General features: G+C 32.1%; 1 long non-coding RNA gene across 2 annotated transcripts; it reads right to left on the bottom strand.

Moving 5' to 3' along the window:
• Nucleotides 1-2,024: 2,024 nt before the first annotated feature.
• On the bottom strand, nucleotides 2,025-10,820 carry LOC143224790 (uncharacterized). Of its 2 annotated transcripts, none has more exons than XR_013013437.1 (3): nucleotides 10,667-10,820; nucleotides 3,634-3,838; nucleotides 2,025-2,547 (listed from the first exon to the last, which is right to left on the bottom strand). It is a non-coding gene; the product is annotated as an uncharacterized LOC143224790 (long non-coding RNA). The 2 variants fall into 2 exon arrangements; XR_013013438.1 differs by having other exon boundaries at nucleotides 10,574-10,679.
• Between the last annotated feature and the right edge of the window lie 4,728 nt (nucleotides 10,821-15,548).

Raw genomic sequence — 15,548 nt, 5'->3', positions numbered from 1 at the left:
AAACTTTACTTTTTAACTGGATTAATAATTGAGAAATTTCATTGATACAAATTTTCTGTTATATTTTTGTACTCAAAACAAAAGCATAACAATTGGGTATTTTTCAACTTTTTAACTTTCAGTGTAAATTGGAAGAACCAAGTTTGCAAGTTCTTTCATACAAATATGCCTCCAATTGATCAGACCGTGGTTTTTAAAGTGTATAAATGGCTTTACAATTGCTACAGTTGGAGACACAACCAAGCCAATAAGTCACTTATAAAATGGAAACTACTCTCTTAAAATACTTCAACTAAATATTAAACCCTGAATCTGAATATATCTTAGGTGTCACTAGTAGTCCTGAAACAGTTACTGTTTTAGGAACTGACATCACACTAGTAATTGATTTTCCCGTTTAATCTTGAATCTGACACAAAATGACATCAAGTAACATGGAAGTTGAAATGCACAGTAGACACGTCTAATGGCTGAGTAAAATTCTGTAATCACATCTAGGCTTCACAACTATTTAAGTTTACAAGACCCAAAGTTCTAACCTCACCATAACATTAAACAAAACATTCTTAATTCCTCATTAGGTTATGAATTTTAAAAAGTGTTCTCACTGCACCCTTCTTCATTTAAAGCAAAATACATGCAGAACATCATTCTGTGCTGTTTATAGTTTTACAGCAGTTATTTCTAAATATAAGTGTCAAAAAACACTTAAAATTACTTAGAATGTTAAACATATAATAATGTTTTGGGGCAACAAGGAACCTGTTGATCCACCTGGACTTCCCATCATCTAATCCAGGAGTCTCCAAACCTTTTTGTACAAGAGTTGGACTGCTCCATCATCTAATCCAGGAGTCTCCAAACCATTTTGTACAAAAGCTGGACTGTCCCATCATCTAATCCAGGAGTCTCCAAACCTTTTTGTATAAGAGCTGGACTGTCCCATCATCTAATCCAGGAGTCTTCAAACCTTTTGTACAAGAGCTGGACTGTCCCATCATCTAATCCAGAAGTCTCCAAACCTTTTTGTACAAGAGCTGGACTGTCCCATCAAGTAATCCAGGAGTCTCCAAACCTTTTTGTACAAGAGTTGGACTGCTCCATCATCTAATTCAGGAGTCTCCAAACCTTTTTGTACAAGAGCTGGACTGTCCTATCATCTAATCCAGGAGTCTCCAAACCTTTTTGTACAAGAGCTGGACTGTCCCATCATCTAATTCAGGAGTCTCCAAACCTTTTTGTACAAGAGCTGGGAGGTAGATCTTTTTAGGCTTTGCAGGCCAGAAAGGTTGTGTTAAAATTAAGTAGGGATGGATACATGATCAAAATGCATCATCACTAATTTATTTCTTATAAGAGCACATATTGAAAATATTTATGATGCACAATTGTAATTTTTTAGCATGAGTGAGAAGCATGAAAGTGGTGTTTTTCTAACAAAATTACCCTTAACAGAGGTTCAAAGTGAGTACTCCCTATCATTAAAAGTGATTACAAATGTTCATCAGATAACGCTGATCTGTAACTAGATTTCATGTACTTCATCTTTGAAAATGTCTTCACAAAAAGAGGTCATGCAAAAAACTGAAATGAATCCACGAATAAAGTTTTTTTAATGAAATATTGATCACTTGGAAGGCATTTGTAGAACTTTATCAGTTTCCCTTCTTTGTGTTTGTCCTTCAACATGTCGTTGTATTACAGATCAATCACTTCCATTTGAACTTCAGGTGGCAGTTCATCAATAACATAATCAAATGGGTTTTGGAAGATCCTTATTTCTGTTGCACTCAAATCAGGACCAGAAAAACCTGATTTGTAGTTTCAGGTCAGAAAAAATATCTTGTGTAAACCTGGGTAGGAATGGGGATCCTGCTTATTGTTTGTACTTTTTACAGCATGAAAAGCCAAACTAAAACTATTAAATATAAAAAAAGATATCCCTCACTACAGATAAAAGTAAAATCAAGAACTTATTTTGTAGTTAGGATGTTCTTTTGGATGGCAAAAACATATTACCACTGTTTTGTTTTTTAAAAAAATATCTCGCACAGAAACAAAGACATTTTTATTCAGTGAAAAAGACAAATAACTTGAACATTTTTGACCTAAATCACCTAAATATTTTCTAACACTATATGATATTATTTTGGCAGTGCTAATGATAACAAATTATTAAGAATTAAAGGAATCACGTAAATAAAAGGTTTAACACCAACGTTGAACTTGTATGTCTTGACTGATATTTGTATTAAAATAGTAGATCAACTTTTTAAAACCAAAAATGCATTTGAAAATCACTCAACAACAAAATAAACATGATCTCACAAGAAGAATTAGTTACATCAAGTAAAACACTTTATATTGTTACTACAATTGATGCAACTGTACTGACACAAAGTAAAGATAAAGTAACAGCAACATTTGCAAATAAGCCAAAACCACAGCTGTGTGGTAAGACAACAAACTGGGCGAGAGACTGAAAATGGCGACTGCAGATGGTAAGTCAGTAGATGGACATTTGTTGCTAAGTTGTGGTCTAATTTTCTGAAATATATTTGTTTATACAAATAAGAAAAGTCAGTAAAGGAAACCATTAGCCACACAAACCAACTGTTGGACTGAAATAAAACTCACAAACAAATATATATTAACACAAGATTGCATAGAAGCCTTCAGCACTAACCTCAAAACATTCTACAATCATAATTTCATTCACAATTCAGATTTAACAAAATAATCAGAAAAAGGCATTTCACTGTCTGAAAAAAATTACTGTTTATTACAAATAATTACTTGGCAGATCCTTATTCATTCATTACAAATTTTGGTAGAATATATAAAACCATTAACAAGAATGCAAAAAACAATTTGTACATCTTGAAGAAATAAACCAATTCTTTTTTACATTTACTGTGCGATTTAAAACAGAAAGAAATGTTAAAAATATCCAACAAACTAAGACTCAAAAGTTAACTGTTTGGTTTCTAAAAAATTTTAATCTGAGGTCATAAGGAAAATCTTAAGTTTTATGATCCTGACTAATCTGAAACAAACAATCTGATAAAGTTATAACCCTGCAACAAGCTCTTTTTATCAGTTCGTTATTCCACAACTGTAATTATAATGAGTACTGCTTTAAAAAACACACATAAGGCTATATATTTAAAATTTCATAAAGGTCTTATAACCTTAATGAATCAGTACACAATTACCTTATCAAGTTGTTAAAATTATTTATGAGTTTAACTGTCCACCTGAAGTTGTGGTCAAATCTTTTCAATCTATATAAAGTACCAGAGACTGCTGTACTAATACCAGAAGTTCCATTTGAAGCTCTAATCATAATCTAAGAAGCGTGTTTGCTCCAGCATGAAATTTGACTTTGTAGCAAGCTGCTGAAGACAAAGTTACAGCTGCTGCTGTTTCTTGAAAAAGAAAAACATTTTCTGTATGATTAATAATACATGGTCTAGTAATCATAGACTAAACTTCTCAAGCTAATAAAAATTTCACAGGAGTGAATGTTTGCATACCATAAACATTCTGTGTATTCTGACATAAATGTTAATACCTGTGTATTAGTATTTTAAGATAAAATTAATATAAAAGCATACTAAAATCTAACATTACATTATTATCACCTTGGTAGCTTCTACAAACACACCCAATGACTGATCAAGTGTTATTCATAACGGTAGCTTTTTAGTGCCTCTGAATGATTTTTCAACAGGTACAAGACAGAATCAAGCCAATTAGCCAGTCTAAGTCGATGTAAGTTGTTGCATTAGAAAATTTCATCAAAAACTCAATTAGCAAGATGTGCTCATCCAGTCATCTGTGAACAAGTCAAAATAATATCTGTTACATTTTTTACACCCACATCTTACTGAATATTTTACCAGAAAAGTGTAACATACAGATCTAAAAGTATTGTGCACAAATATACGTAGCAAGCCAAAGAATCTGCAAACCTACAAGTATTAAAAATGTATTATTTTACTTTGTGCAAATCAGATTTAAAAAGTGTGAATTAGGAACATTTAATAGTTCTGTTTAATGACAAAAATGCTAAAGTATACAAGAATGTGATTAGAACAAATGTTATGTTCTCCAACAAAAGACTAAATTATTTTATAATTATAATTTAATCATTTGAACACATTAATAAACTAGTTTGGTTTTTTTGCATAAAAGGTTTCTACAGATCTCCATTAGCTAAAAAATCATGTAATTTCACAATATAGTTACCTCGACTCTTTGATAGATGACAATAGTTTTAAAATATAACTATTATTATTACTAAATAGTGCATCATCAAACTTAAGCAATCATAATGTTAAGATGATATTTTGTATTGCCACTTGTAAAAGGAAAAAATCTCTAAAATTATTTTTCTTGAAACATAATTCAACTATCTGACCACGGGGATCAATTCCAACACATATTTTATACCTAACCCAAATATATTTTTCTCCAGGCTGAATTCCATCCTAGTGGCAACTTTTAGCACTGTTTTAAAAATAACACAATTTCCAAGTAAGGTCTGGCAAGTGTGGATTACATTATAATGTTATAATTTAAAATGGGCAAATAGAAAAGTATAATATATATATACAGAATGTGTACTGTCATTATCAGGAGAAACTGGATTACAAAATGGCAAAAAAATTGTAGAGATCTATTTTGTATTTAGCAGCTAGAGAAAAACAAACTTTGATACTGTAAGTTATTCAATAAAGCCCTCAAATTATAAACTCTCTTAAATTATAGAAAATTTATAAAAGAAGTTCCAGCTATATAACTGTAGTGAACTGAATGAATTTCTGAAGTGTTGTTTTGTAATCCCATATCACATATTTTCTAATAGTTAATAAACAATAAAGTTACTCCAACAGAACCTAGTTCAGTGGTTGTCAGTGTTTTATCGTCAGGGTGAACTAAAATGCAAGTGATAATAAAAGTGACAACCTTCCCATCAATTCTAATGAGATTTATTTTGCAGTGATAAGTGAAAGTTGGTGACGTAGGGCTGGCAGGTGATCCATGGAATCTCTTGCCACACCATAGTGGTTTGCAGACGACAAAGTTTGAAAATGATCAACTTAGGGCTAAGACAACTGTGAGAGATTTATTCAAAAAATAAAAATATTTTGTTGAGGTTGTAATGATGGATTTCTCTTTTAGATCTTTTTGAATATTCTCTTACAAATATTTATGTGAGGTTAACTTCAAATTATTCTTATATCTACTTCAAAAGCAAATTATACAGAATTCCATCACAATACCACAGTGACATACATTTGTTAGAATGATGTCGGATGAAATGCAAAACTAGTAGCACTCTCTTGTTTTTTATTGGATCAGCATTACTCTTTCAAGTTTGACAAATTATAAAATTACTCAAGAGGTTATAGCATTTAGGGTTAGAAGTAGAGCCAGACAATTATTGGAAGTTGCTTATCGACTGTTCTCCTGTGAAACTCAGACAGTTGGAATAATAAAAAATAGTAATAATTAGACATACTATTTTTAATTAGTTATATTTATAAGACATGACATTAATTGATTACTTAAGCTGAATAACCTTTAATTAACTGAAAATACAAGGTGAAATTATAATGACAATATTTTGATTATTTAAACAACACAGACCTGCAAATTTAGACTTCATAGAAATTGGTTCGGTTTTAATAATAGATTTTGTGTAATTCAGCTATGCAGATTTTGGAAATAATATGCATTTTTTTCTATCACATAAGAATTTTTTCACAAATTGGGAGGAAACAAAACTCTTACTTAAATCAGCTTTACCACAAATATAACAGAAAATGTTTGGGTCATTTACACAGCCTCTGGTAGTCATAGCAATGAATAATACACAGCTTCTGGTAGTCATAGCAATGAATAATACACAGCTTCTGGTAGTCATAGCAATGAATAATACACAGCCTCTGGTAGTCATAGCAATGAATAATACACAGCCTCTGGTAGTCATAGCAATGAATAATACACAGCCTCTGGTAGTCATAGCAATGAATAATACACAGCTTCTGGTAGTCATAGCAATGAATAATACACAGCCTCTGGTAGTCATAGCAATGAATAATACACAGCCTCTGGTAGTCATAGCAATGAATAATACACAGCTTCTGGTAGTCATAGCAATGAATAATACACAGCTTCTGGTAGTCATAGCAATGAATAATACACAGCCTCTGGTAGTCATAGCAATGAATAATACACAGCCTCTGGTAGTCATAGCAATGAATAATACACAGCCTTTGGTAGTCATAGCAATGAATAATACACAGCCTCTGGTAGTCATAGCAATGAATAATACACAGCCTCTGGTAGTCATAGCAATGAATAATACACAGCCTCTGGTAGTCATAGCAATGAATAATACACAGCTTCTGGTAGTCATAGCAATGAATAATACACAGCTTCTGGTAGTCATAGCAATGAATAATACACAGCCTCTGGTAGTCATAGCAATGAATAATACACAGCTTCTGGTAGTCATAGCAATGAATAATACACAGCCTCTGGTAGTCATAGCAATGAATAAATAATGTTTTGAAAAAAGATAACATCAAAGTGCACCTACAAACAATAACTATCCAGAAATGACATGTCAGGTAGCCTGTTAACTGTTTATATTCTAGTAATGTGTTTTTCATGGTTCCTACCACTGATAAGAATCTCACATCATGATGAGTCTAGAGAAATCTACAGGCAGTGGTTATAAACATTTTAAGCATAACAGAGTGACCAAATTTCAATGAAAATGATTCAATTATGTTAAAGTACATATGCTGATTTGTGAAAACACTTGTATGTGATGGCAAAAAATGGATATCATTTTTGGATCCAGTATATAGGAACTACAGAGTGTGTAAAAAGTTTAAGATGATAAAATCAACACAGGTCTATGTAATTTTTATGATTAAAAACCAACCTAACTTTGATTAGATGATTATTTATATCACATTAAAGTGATCTAATCAATTTTGATTAGATGATTTTACCACATAACAAAATTTTTACTTTTTCTTGTTCCTGGGCAGAAAGTGTTATTCCCAATTGCTTATGCCTAAAGTAAATGAAAAAGACCTATTTTCTCTTCAAACTTTGCTTTTGTGAGCTGGGTATGAAGTCTTTAAATTTACCCATTTTCCAGAACATTCCAGGTAGATTCAGTGCTGACTAGCTAATAGAGAATTTTCTTAAACTCACAAGAACTTTCTAGAATATTGGGTCATTCCATGTCAAATCATCCAGATTTTGGAAAATTTTCCAGGTGATTCCCTCAGAATGCCTTGAAAAAATTCACACGTGCTCATCTACCCACATAATGAAACATTCCAAATATTAGATCAATATCTCTAATAGTTTCTGATTTACAGCCCTGTAAAATGTATTTTTTTTTTTCTTGGCAAATTCATTTTTGGGCAACTTTGGCTGCTTAAAGCTGCAAGAGTAATGGTGGTAGAAGGCTGAAATTTGCTACACTGACTGAATTAATCTCACAGGATTCAAAAATGGTCTCAAACCAAGTTTATCTCTCTTAGAATTTGCATAGTGAGGCTGTAAAATCACCTAAAACCCAAAATTGTAAAAAACATTGGTTTATTTAAGAAGCCATAGCTCTAAGGCTTAATATGATACAAAGCTGAATTGTGTTTTCTAATTTCCTATAACATATCAGTTGATAAATCAGCAATTGTTGTAATTAAAAGTCTATTAGATCTCATGTAAAAACATTTAGTTGCATGCAACTTTTTATGATTTAACTGAATAGCCCTACTTCAGGCCACAGTTTGACCATGTCACCAATTATTCAGCCTTTTCAGATTTTTACCATATATTCTTACATCTTTGAACATGATCTACAAAACAAAATCAGGATGGTGTTCAACTTACTATTTGAGTTATAATTTTTTAAAGTATCCTCTGACCATACGTTTTTTATTTTAAAAAAACTTCAATTCAGGTGTGTTACTGTATGCAAATATATCCATACAATTTTAAAATAAGTTATGAATCCCATTGAAATACTCTAATCAGCCTTTACCATATATTCTTACATCTCTGAACATGATCTTCAAAAAAATCAAGGTTGTGAAAAATAATAAATTATCAATTTTTAAGTGTCTGATATGTACCATTGGGCAAAGGACCACATTCAGGGCATTCAGTTTTTTCTTGTCAATCAGGAATCAGTCCTGCAGAATTGTGTAAAGTTTGATCTACCTGAGCACTATGAAAAACACAAAACTGTGACAGGTATTAGGTCACATCATAGCTTTATTCTACCAACAAATTGTATGTGAGAAGGTTATCAGATGGTGATGTGTACACAGTTGTAACTGTTGGTAGTAACAGTTAAAAGTGATGCTGCAGTAGCTCAAATAGGGTCTAATGATAGCAATGACAATTATCAACCAGGGATATATGTGGCATGCATATATGATCATGAATGGTATATGGAAAACATAAAAGATAGATCAGATGAACATTCCAAAATGTTGGTGTCTTAAGAAAAAATTCATATTTGTAATCAGTTACTTGGCTATATATTTACTAATTTACAAGGAATTTGGTATGTGTATGGGTCCCACACACTGCCAAACAAAAATGATGGATTGGTCTATTTTAAGCATGGTTTTCAGGAATTTTTTAAAATGAATTACTCCACTATATTTAGGGCAATTTACACAATACTATTTTAGAGGTCCCATAAATATGCACACAAAAATGTGGGTTATGCCCAGTTTTGGTCATTTTATAGGGGTCAAAAGGTTCGATCAACCCATGGTTTTAGGGATTTTGGTCAACTAATTATCCTTGTTTTGACCAATGTGCAAGATATTTGGTATAAATCTACTTTGCTATGAGCCAAACATATTCACAAACACAAATTTCAGGTTTGTCCATTTTTAGTAACTATAGAAGTGATCAAGGTGCTACAAAAAACATAATTCTTGGAGTTTTTTGACAATTACTACACTGCCAATCACCCTAATTACATGGGATTTGGTACAACAATACCATCCTTTAGGTGCCAAGTAAAGGACATACAGTTTTTAATTTTTCTAGAGTCAAAATTGGCCACGTTGGGATCTTATGGCCGAAACATGTTACATTTACCTGGAAATGTTCACCTGTTTAATGTTTCAATTTCACAAACAAACTGACTATTACCATAAAAAATTAATGTTATTTTTATCATGATTTCCGAGCCATCTTCAAACTCTACAAATGACACAAATACTTTATTTACAATGTACTTTTGTTTGCAAATTACTTCTACAAATGCATGACTATTTATATACATTCTTTTGTTTCCAGTCACAGCTAGCTCAACAGTTAAAAACAGAGGCAATCGATATTACTTAAAATTTGTATGTTTATCCAATCAGGGTACTTTCCAGTTATGAGAAGTTAAATGTATACTCATTTACAGACCTTTGCATTAAAATGTTTTCAAACACCCAGCTATAGAATAGGTGTATGTTTGAGGAAATTTGTAATTCAAATATTCTCAACTCTGAAACATTTGTAGTCATTCAGAACATTTCCAATACTGACAAACACCAGATCTAGAAATATACACTTAGTAATACGCACAGTTAATTATATACTTGTATAACAACATTTGATTAGTTATGTTCATTACTAGGTATATATATTTTTGTTCTGACATATGAAGGTATCTTAGTTTAACTAGAAGTTTGTATTATTTACATTTAAATCCAAGAAATGTTATATATTATTCAATAACATCATATGAAAATTAAATACAAACAAGTAACCTAAACACACAACAAAATTATTGTCTTTCAAGACTGTTCCCAATTACCAAGGGGTAGGAAAATAGTCTTACCAAAAAGGAAAAATAACTGGTTCTCAGAAATAACAGATGATATTTATAGAAAAAATCTTTCTTTTCAATTCAGTTTTTAACACCTGGTTAATGACACCTGCCCTCTTAATCACATTTTAATTTTCTGATTTATTTATGAACAAAATCCTATATTACCTACACAACATCACTCCCATCTTAAATTTTAAGCCTCTTAGAATTACTGCATGTATCTTTGATGTTCTTGTTTATGTCTTTAGTGAAGTGATTAGGTTTGGACTTTCTTGTTATTCTGTTCCTCGACATTATGAAACTTTAGTGTCTCTAACGAATTTCTTATATTTCTTCAAATATATTCTTGCTTAAGAGGAGTATATCGCTTTTCTAACGTACAATTTCCCCTTACTCTGAAAACCTTTCCATCCATTCCTGAACAGCCAAAAACCTATCCTTGATAATTACTCATTTAAGCTTTGTATTTTAAGTAATTTATTCAAGTATCACTCCCAACGGTACCACACATCTATAATAATCCCTAAACCTCTGGAGTTCTTTATATTTTTAAGAAGTTACTCAACGACATCCAACATAATTTACTTCGACATACACTAAAGAAACAGAATGCTCTTTAAGTACTAATAAGACCAGGTGGTTATTCGAGTCGTAATCTGAGGGTCTCGGGTTCGAATTCCCGTTACACCAAACCTTTCAGTCGTTATAACGTGCTTGTCAATCACAATATTTGGTAAAATGAGTAGCCCAAGAGTTGACGATAAGTGGTTATGACTAACTGCTTACCCTCTTGTCTTACACTGCTAAATTAAGGACGGCTAGTGCAGATAACCCTCGTGTAGTTCTTTGCGTGAAATAAAAACAAATACAGAGAAACAGTACAAGTTTATAATTTGGAAGAGTCGGGCGATATACTATTAAATAATTCTATTTTTATCCATGACCTGTTTTTTCTTTCTCTTTATCTCTCTCAAAGCCATATTTTTACTTTGAAACATACAATAACAAATTATATCAATTTTAATTTTAAAGTCTTACTTCCCGAGTTTACCCTTGACAACTAATTAGTTCAAAAAATATTTATGTTCAATTGTTATTGTTAAGAACCCGCCATTGCCAGAAAATCAGGTCAAAAAATTAAATCAGATAACAATTACGTTAAAATTATTATAAACCTTGTATTTTTTTTTCATTTGTTATGTAAGCTGTTTACTGAGGTGCTTATAACAACATTTGAAAATAATTCCTAATTTTTCAGTAATTACGTTAGTGATAAAATATTTATAAGTCCACTGTTTTGTAACATCAGTGATACGCTTAATAGCGTTAAAATCATTACATTTTAAGTTCAATATCGTTCACAAAGTAGGACAACTATCACCGCTATTTAGGTTCGGAAGATCCTGTTTACGATTACTCGCTTTTTGCTTCCATGAATGTTTCGATTTTATTTTTTTTTAGAAAAAAGGTTTTGTTTGTTTTGAATTTCGCGCAAAGCTACACGAGGGCTATCTGCGCTAGCCGTTCCTAATTTAGCAGTATAAGACTAGAGAGAAGGCAGCTAGTCATCACCACCCACCGCCAACTCTTGGGCTACTCTTTTACCAACGGATAGTGGGATGGAATGTCACTTATAACGCCCACACGGCTGTGAGGGCGAGCATGTTTGGTGTAATGAGGATTCGAACTTGTGACTCTCAGATTAGAAAAAAATAAAATTACTACCTAAAGTCTACTGCTACGTCTACGGTGATAACAGATGAACCAGTAACTATAAATGGTATTTTAGTAATGGAGAGCAGAATTCATAGTTTTATCACCAAAGAAAACTGTTGAGAATTTTAAAAAGATCCCACAGTGGCCCAGCAATAAATCTTAGGTTTATAACTAAAATTTTGGTTTGGATATCGGTATCGGGCAGAGTACGGATTGCCCAATTATGTAGCTTCATGCTTTCAAAACAATCAGTCAAACAAAAAATCTGGAGGAAAGTTTAAAACAAAACAAAACGATATCACGTGACAATCAACAATCCAAGTCATGCAATTGATGCCGAACAAGTAAACTTGTTGAATGGCGTATTCAGTTAGTGAATAGAGGGAGTTCATCTTCCAAGGCCCATTGATAATTTTATTCTATGTAAAATTGCATGGGGGTGTAGGGCCCACAAAAAATTGTTAGTCCCTGGGCTCATACAAACCTTAAATCCGCCATTGCTGTTAACAAGAAGCATTCACTTAAGCTCTGGATATGCTTATCCATTTTTGTTTTCGGCCTGGCATGGCCAAGCGCGTAAGGCGTGCAACTCGTAATCCGAGGGTCGCGGGTTTGCGCCCGCGTCGCGCTAAATATGCTCGCCCTCTCAGCCGTGGGGGTGTATAATGTTACGGTCAATCCCACTATTCGTTGGTAAAAGAGTAGCCCAAGAGATGGCGATGGGTAGTGATGACTAGCTGCCTTCCCTCTAGTCTTACACTGCTAAATTAGGGACGGCTAGCACAGATAGCCCTCGAGTAGCTTTGTGCGAAATTCCAAAAAACAAACAAACAAACAATTTTTGTTTTCAATCAAAGTCTAAATATTGATAAACGTTTTTAAATTTAAATATAAGCTGAAACCAGAAATGTTTCAAAAGAATACTTTTTTCTTTTTTACTCGCAATATTTTGCCATTTCTATTTGTTTGTGCCTTTTATGTTATTCAATCATAATTTATTTTTACGAGTTTTGTTCGCAATTTTCAATACCCAACGACTTAGACTAGCCTCGTGGTTAGCAAGCCAGTTTACAGAACATAATGTACAAGGTTTTTAACATCATATATTGTAACGGATTTACTGTTATACATTTATTTTAACATCTATGTTTGTTTCAGTTTAATAAGTATTTACATATGCATGTAACGTATTGTGTTAAATGTATATTGCGCAAGTCCCATCTGTCATCTGAATTTGTAGAAGATTTTTTGAGTGTAAGAATCATCAAGGTACATATCTATATATATAAATTTCAGTATTATTGCCAGCTGAATGTTCGAGAATCTCATCTAATGAGTATAAACGATAACTATCTCAACACGTGGGGAGACTGTTTAATAATATTGTTGCGTCGCTACAGTCAGTATACAATAAATTTAAGAAACTATAATTGTGATAAAAACTTGTTAATCGGAAAACTATGGATATCTGACCACGTAGATTTCGAAAGCTGCGAACCGTTCAACTTCAGAGGATTAACTTCGGACGTTAGTACTTCAACAAAGACATTGTATAACTTCAACTGTGAGAAACTTAGGTGAGACTAGACAAGAAGAGAGATAGTTAGCATTCCCGCTAAGTGAAATGACCTGTGTATGATCGTAGAATTAATTCGCTCTCCATGAAACGTCAACAAAAGATTTAATCCCAGACTAGATATAAAATTTAGTATTGTTTTTAACTTTCCAACACTGTTGTACATAAGTCATCATTTGTAATAACCATTATTATAAACTGTGTTGTTGTTTGTATATTAACATATATTTATGTTAAGAAATAAAATAGTGTGTATCAATCTTGTTGGCAAATATTAGAAATTTGATATATATCGACTTTCAACCAACTTTTTTAATTAAAAATAAAATTACCTGATATCTGAAGTCATACTACGTTAACATGCGTAACATAATAAATCACAGACTCGTACTGGTTTGAAACAATTTGAAACTATTAACACGTTATATCATGCGCTGGGCCTGGCATGGCCAGGTGGTTAGGGCGCTCAACTCGCAATCTGAAGGTTCAAATCCTTTTCACGACAAATATGCCAGCCCTTCCACATGTGGGAAAGTATAATGTGACGGTCACTAAAGAGTAGCCCAAGATTTAATGATAGATAGATGGTGATGACTAGCTGTCTTCCCTCTAACCTTACATTGGTAAATTAGGAACAGTTAGCGCAAATCGCCCTCGTGTAAATTTGCGCGAAATTAAAAAATAAATTTAAAAATAAAACATCACGTGCTATCAACTTCGTAAGAGTTAATTAATCAATATTAACCCCTCATCCAAGCAAATTACCGGCATGTATCAGAATTAGAAATTTATCCAAGTAATGAAATAACTAACTATACTGTCCACAGTTGTGATGATTAGAATGTATTATTTCATCAACTAACTGTTAAGCTGTTGAAGGTATTCTTGGCTGTAATTCCAAAAAACATTTAACGAGGTACAACTAGCTTAACAGATTTTGATTAGTCCTAAGTCAATATACTAAGATAACAATATAAAGAAATGTTCTTATAATAAGAAATTAACAGCAATAATATATATACTAAATATTCTAACCAATACTTCTGATAAATCTAACTTACAGAAAGAATATAATCCATCAGAGCACATAAACACTTTGGTGGCTGCTTTTTGAACTATCGCTGATAGAATGAACGAAATGGACGAAAGTCCACTGAAAAGAGAATTTCACCAGGGAATATTAATTTTAATAGCAAACTGAATTTTATGTTTTGTATTTACGGGTACATTAATTTCAAAACAATTAACGCCCCCTTTCTTAATAATTTATCAAAAAGTCGGTCGTATTTCTAAATAGACGCGTTTGTATAAATATATACACACATTCACTTGCGATTCGTCCTGGTTATGTTGACTGAGCAAAGGACATCGTTCAACCAATGTCTAAAAAGAGACACCACAGTATCATCTTAAAACACACTTTATTAGCAGTTTCTGTTGTTTACAAAACTCAGTTCGTTTGGTAAACTAGAAGATAAGTGTAATACCTACGTTATTCTACCTCATTATTTTAAAACCTTAGGAAAAACACACACATCGAAAAACTTTAGCGCTTCTTATAACTTCTTTAAATAAATTACTTCAGCAGAAAGTTTCTTCTGAGTAGATTTATACAATAATAATAATAAGTAAAATGTGAAATCATTAACGATAGTATCGTTGGTTTATAGAAAGGCAAAACTTTCTTGTTTTAGGTTAAAAATTTATAGTTCAGTCTGCGGTGATTTTATGGCATCACAGATTTATTTTTCTTTCCTGAAACGTTCTAGTTTCAAAGAAATTTGTTTTTTTTTGGTATTTCACTCGTTCCAAATAAAACCTTCATTTTATAAACATATATAGCTATGGATGATCCATCTTTGATTGGTGCAACACATGTATCTAAATCTACGCTATCACTAAAAGGAGAAATAACTACAACAAACCAATATGTTACAATGAACGAAACGGCGTACTGTTCAGGACTTATCCTTTCATATGCCATTCATTTTAAGTTTTTGTAAGACATGAAAATTGAAGATAATATAATATTTTCAAAGGTATTAACATAAAAACATAAGTACAATACTCAGGCTCACACATAAATCTTTCTTCGCTGGATGAGAATAAACCGATTGATTTGTTAAAATCTCTCAACAGATGGCACTAGTAACTCTGGCAAATAATTGGGAAACTAGGGTATATAACATATTAAAGTGGTAGTTCACGTGATGAATATTTTGGCATTTTATCAGATAAATATTAATGCTTTGTAAGAAAGTAATTTAACAGCTCTGTATAAGTCTAATAAAATAATGTTCTTTGTTTCATAACATAATTTCATGTGATGATTAAATACGAATGGGAAACAAAAATGAATTCACAAATAAAACTAAC

The sequence above is a fragment of the Tachypleus tridentatus genome, chromosome 9 (assembly GCF_004210375.1).
Source record: "Tachypleus tridentatus isolate NWPU-2018 chromosome 9, ASM421037v1, whole genome shotgun sequence".
Lineage (NCBI taxonomy): Eukaryota > Metazoa > Arthropoda > Merostomata > Xiphosura > Limulidae > Tachypleus > Tachypleus tridentatus.
Note: the sequence above shows the minus strand (reverse complement) of the source record. Positions and strands in the feature narration are given on the sequence as shown.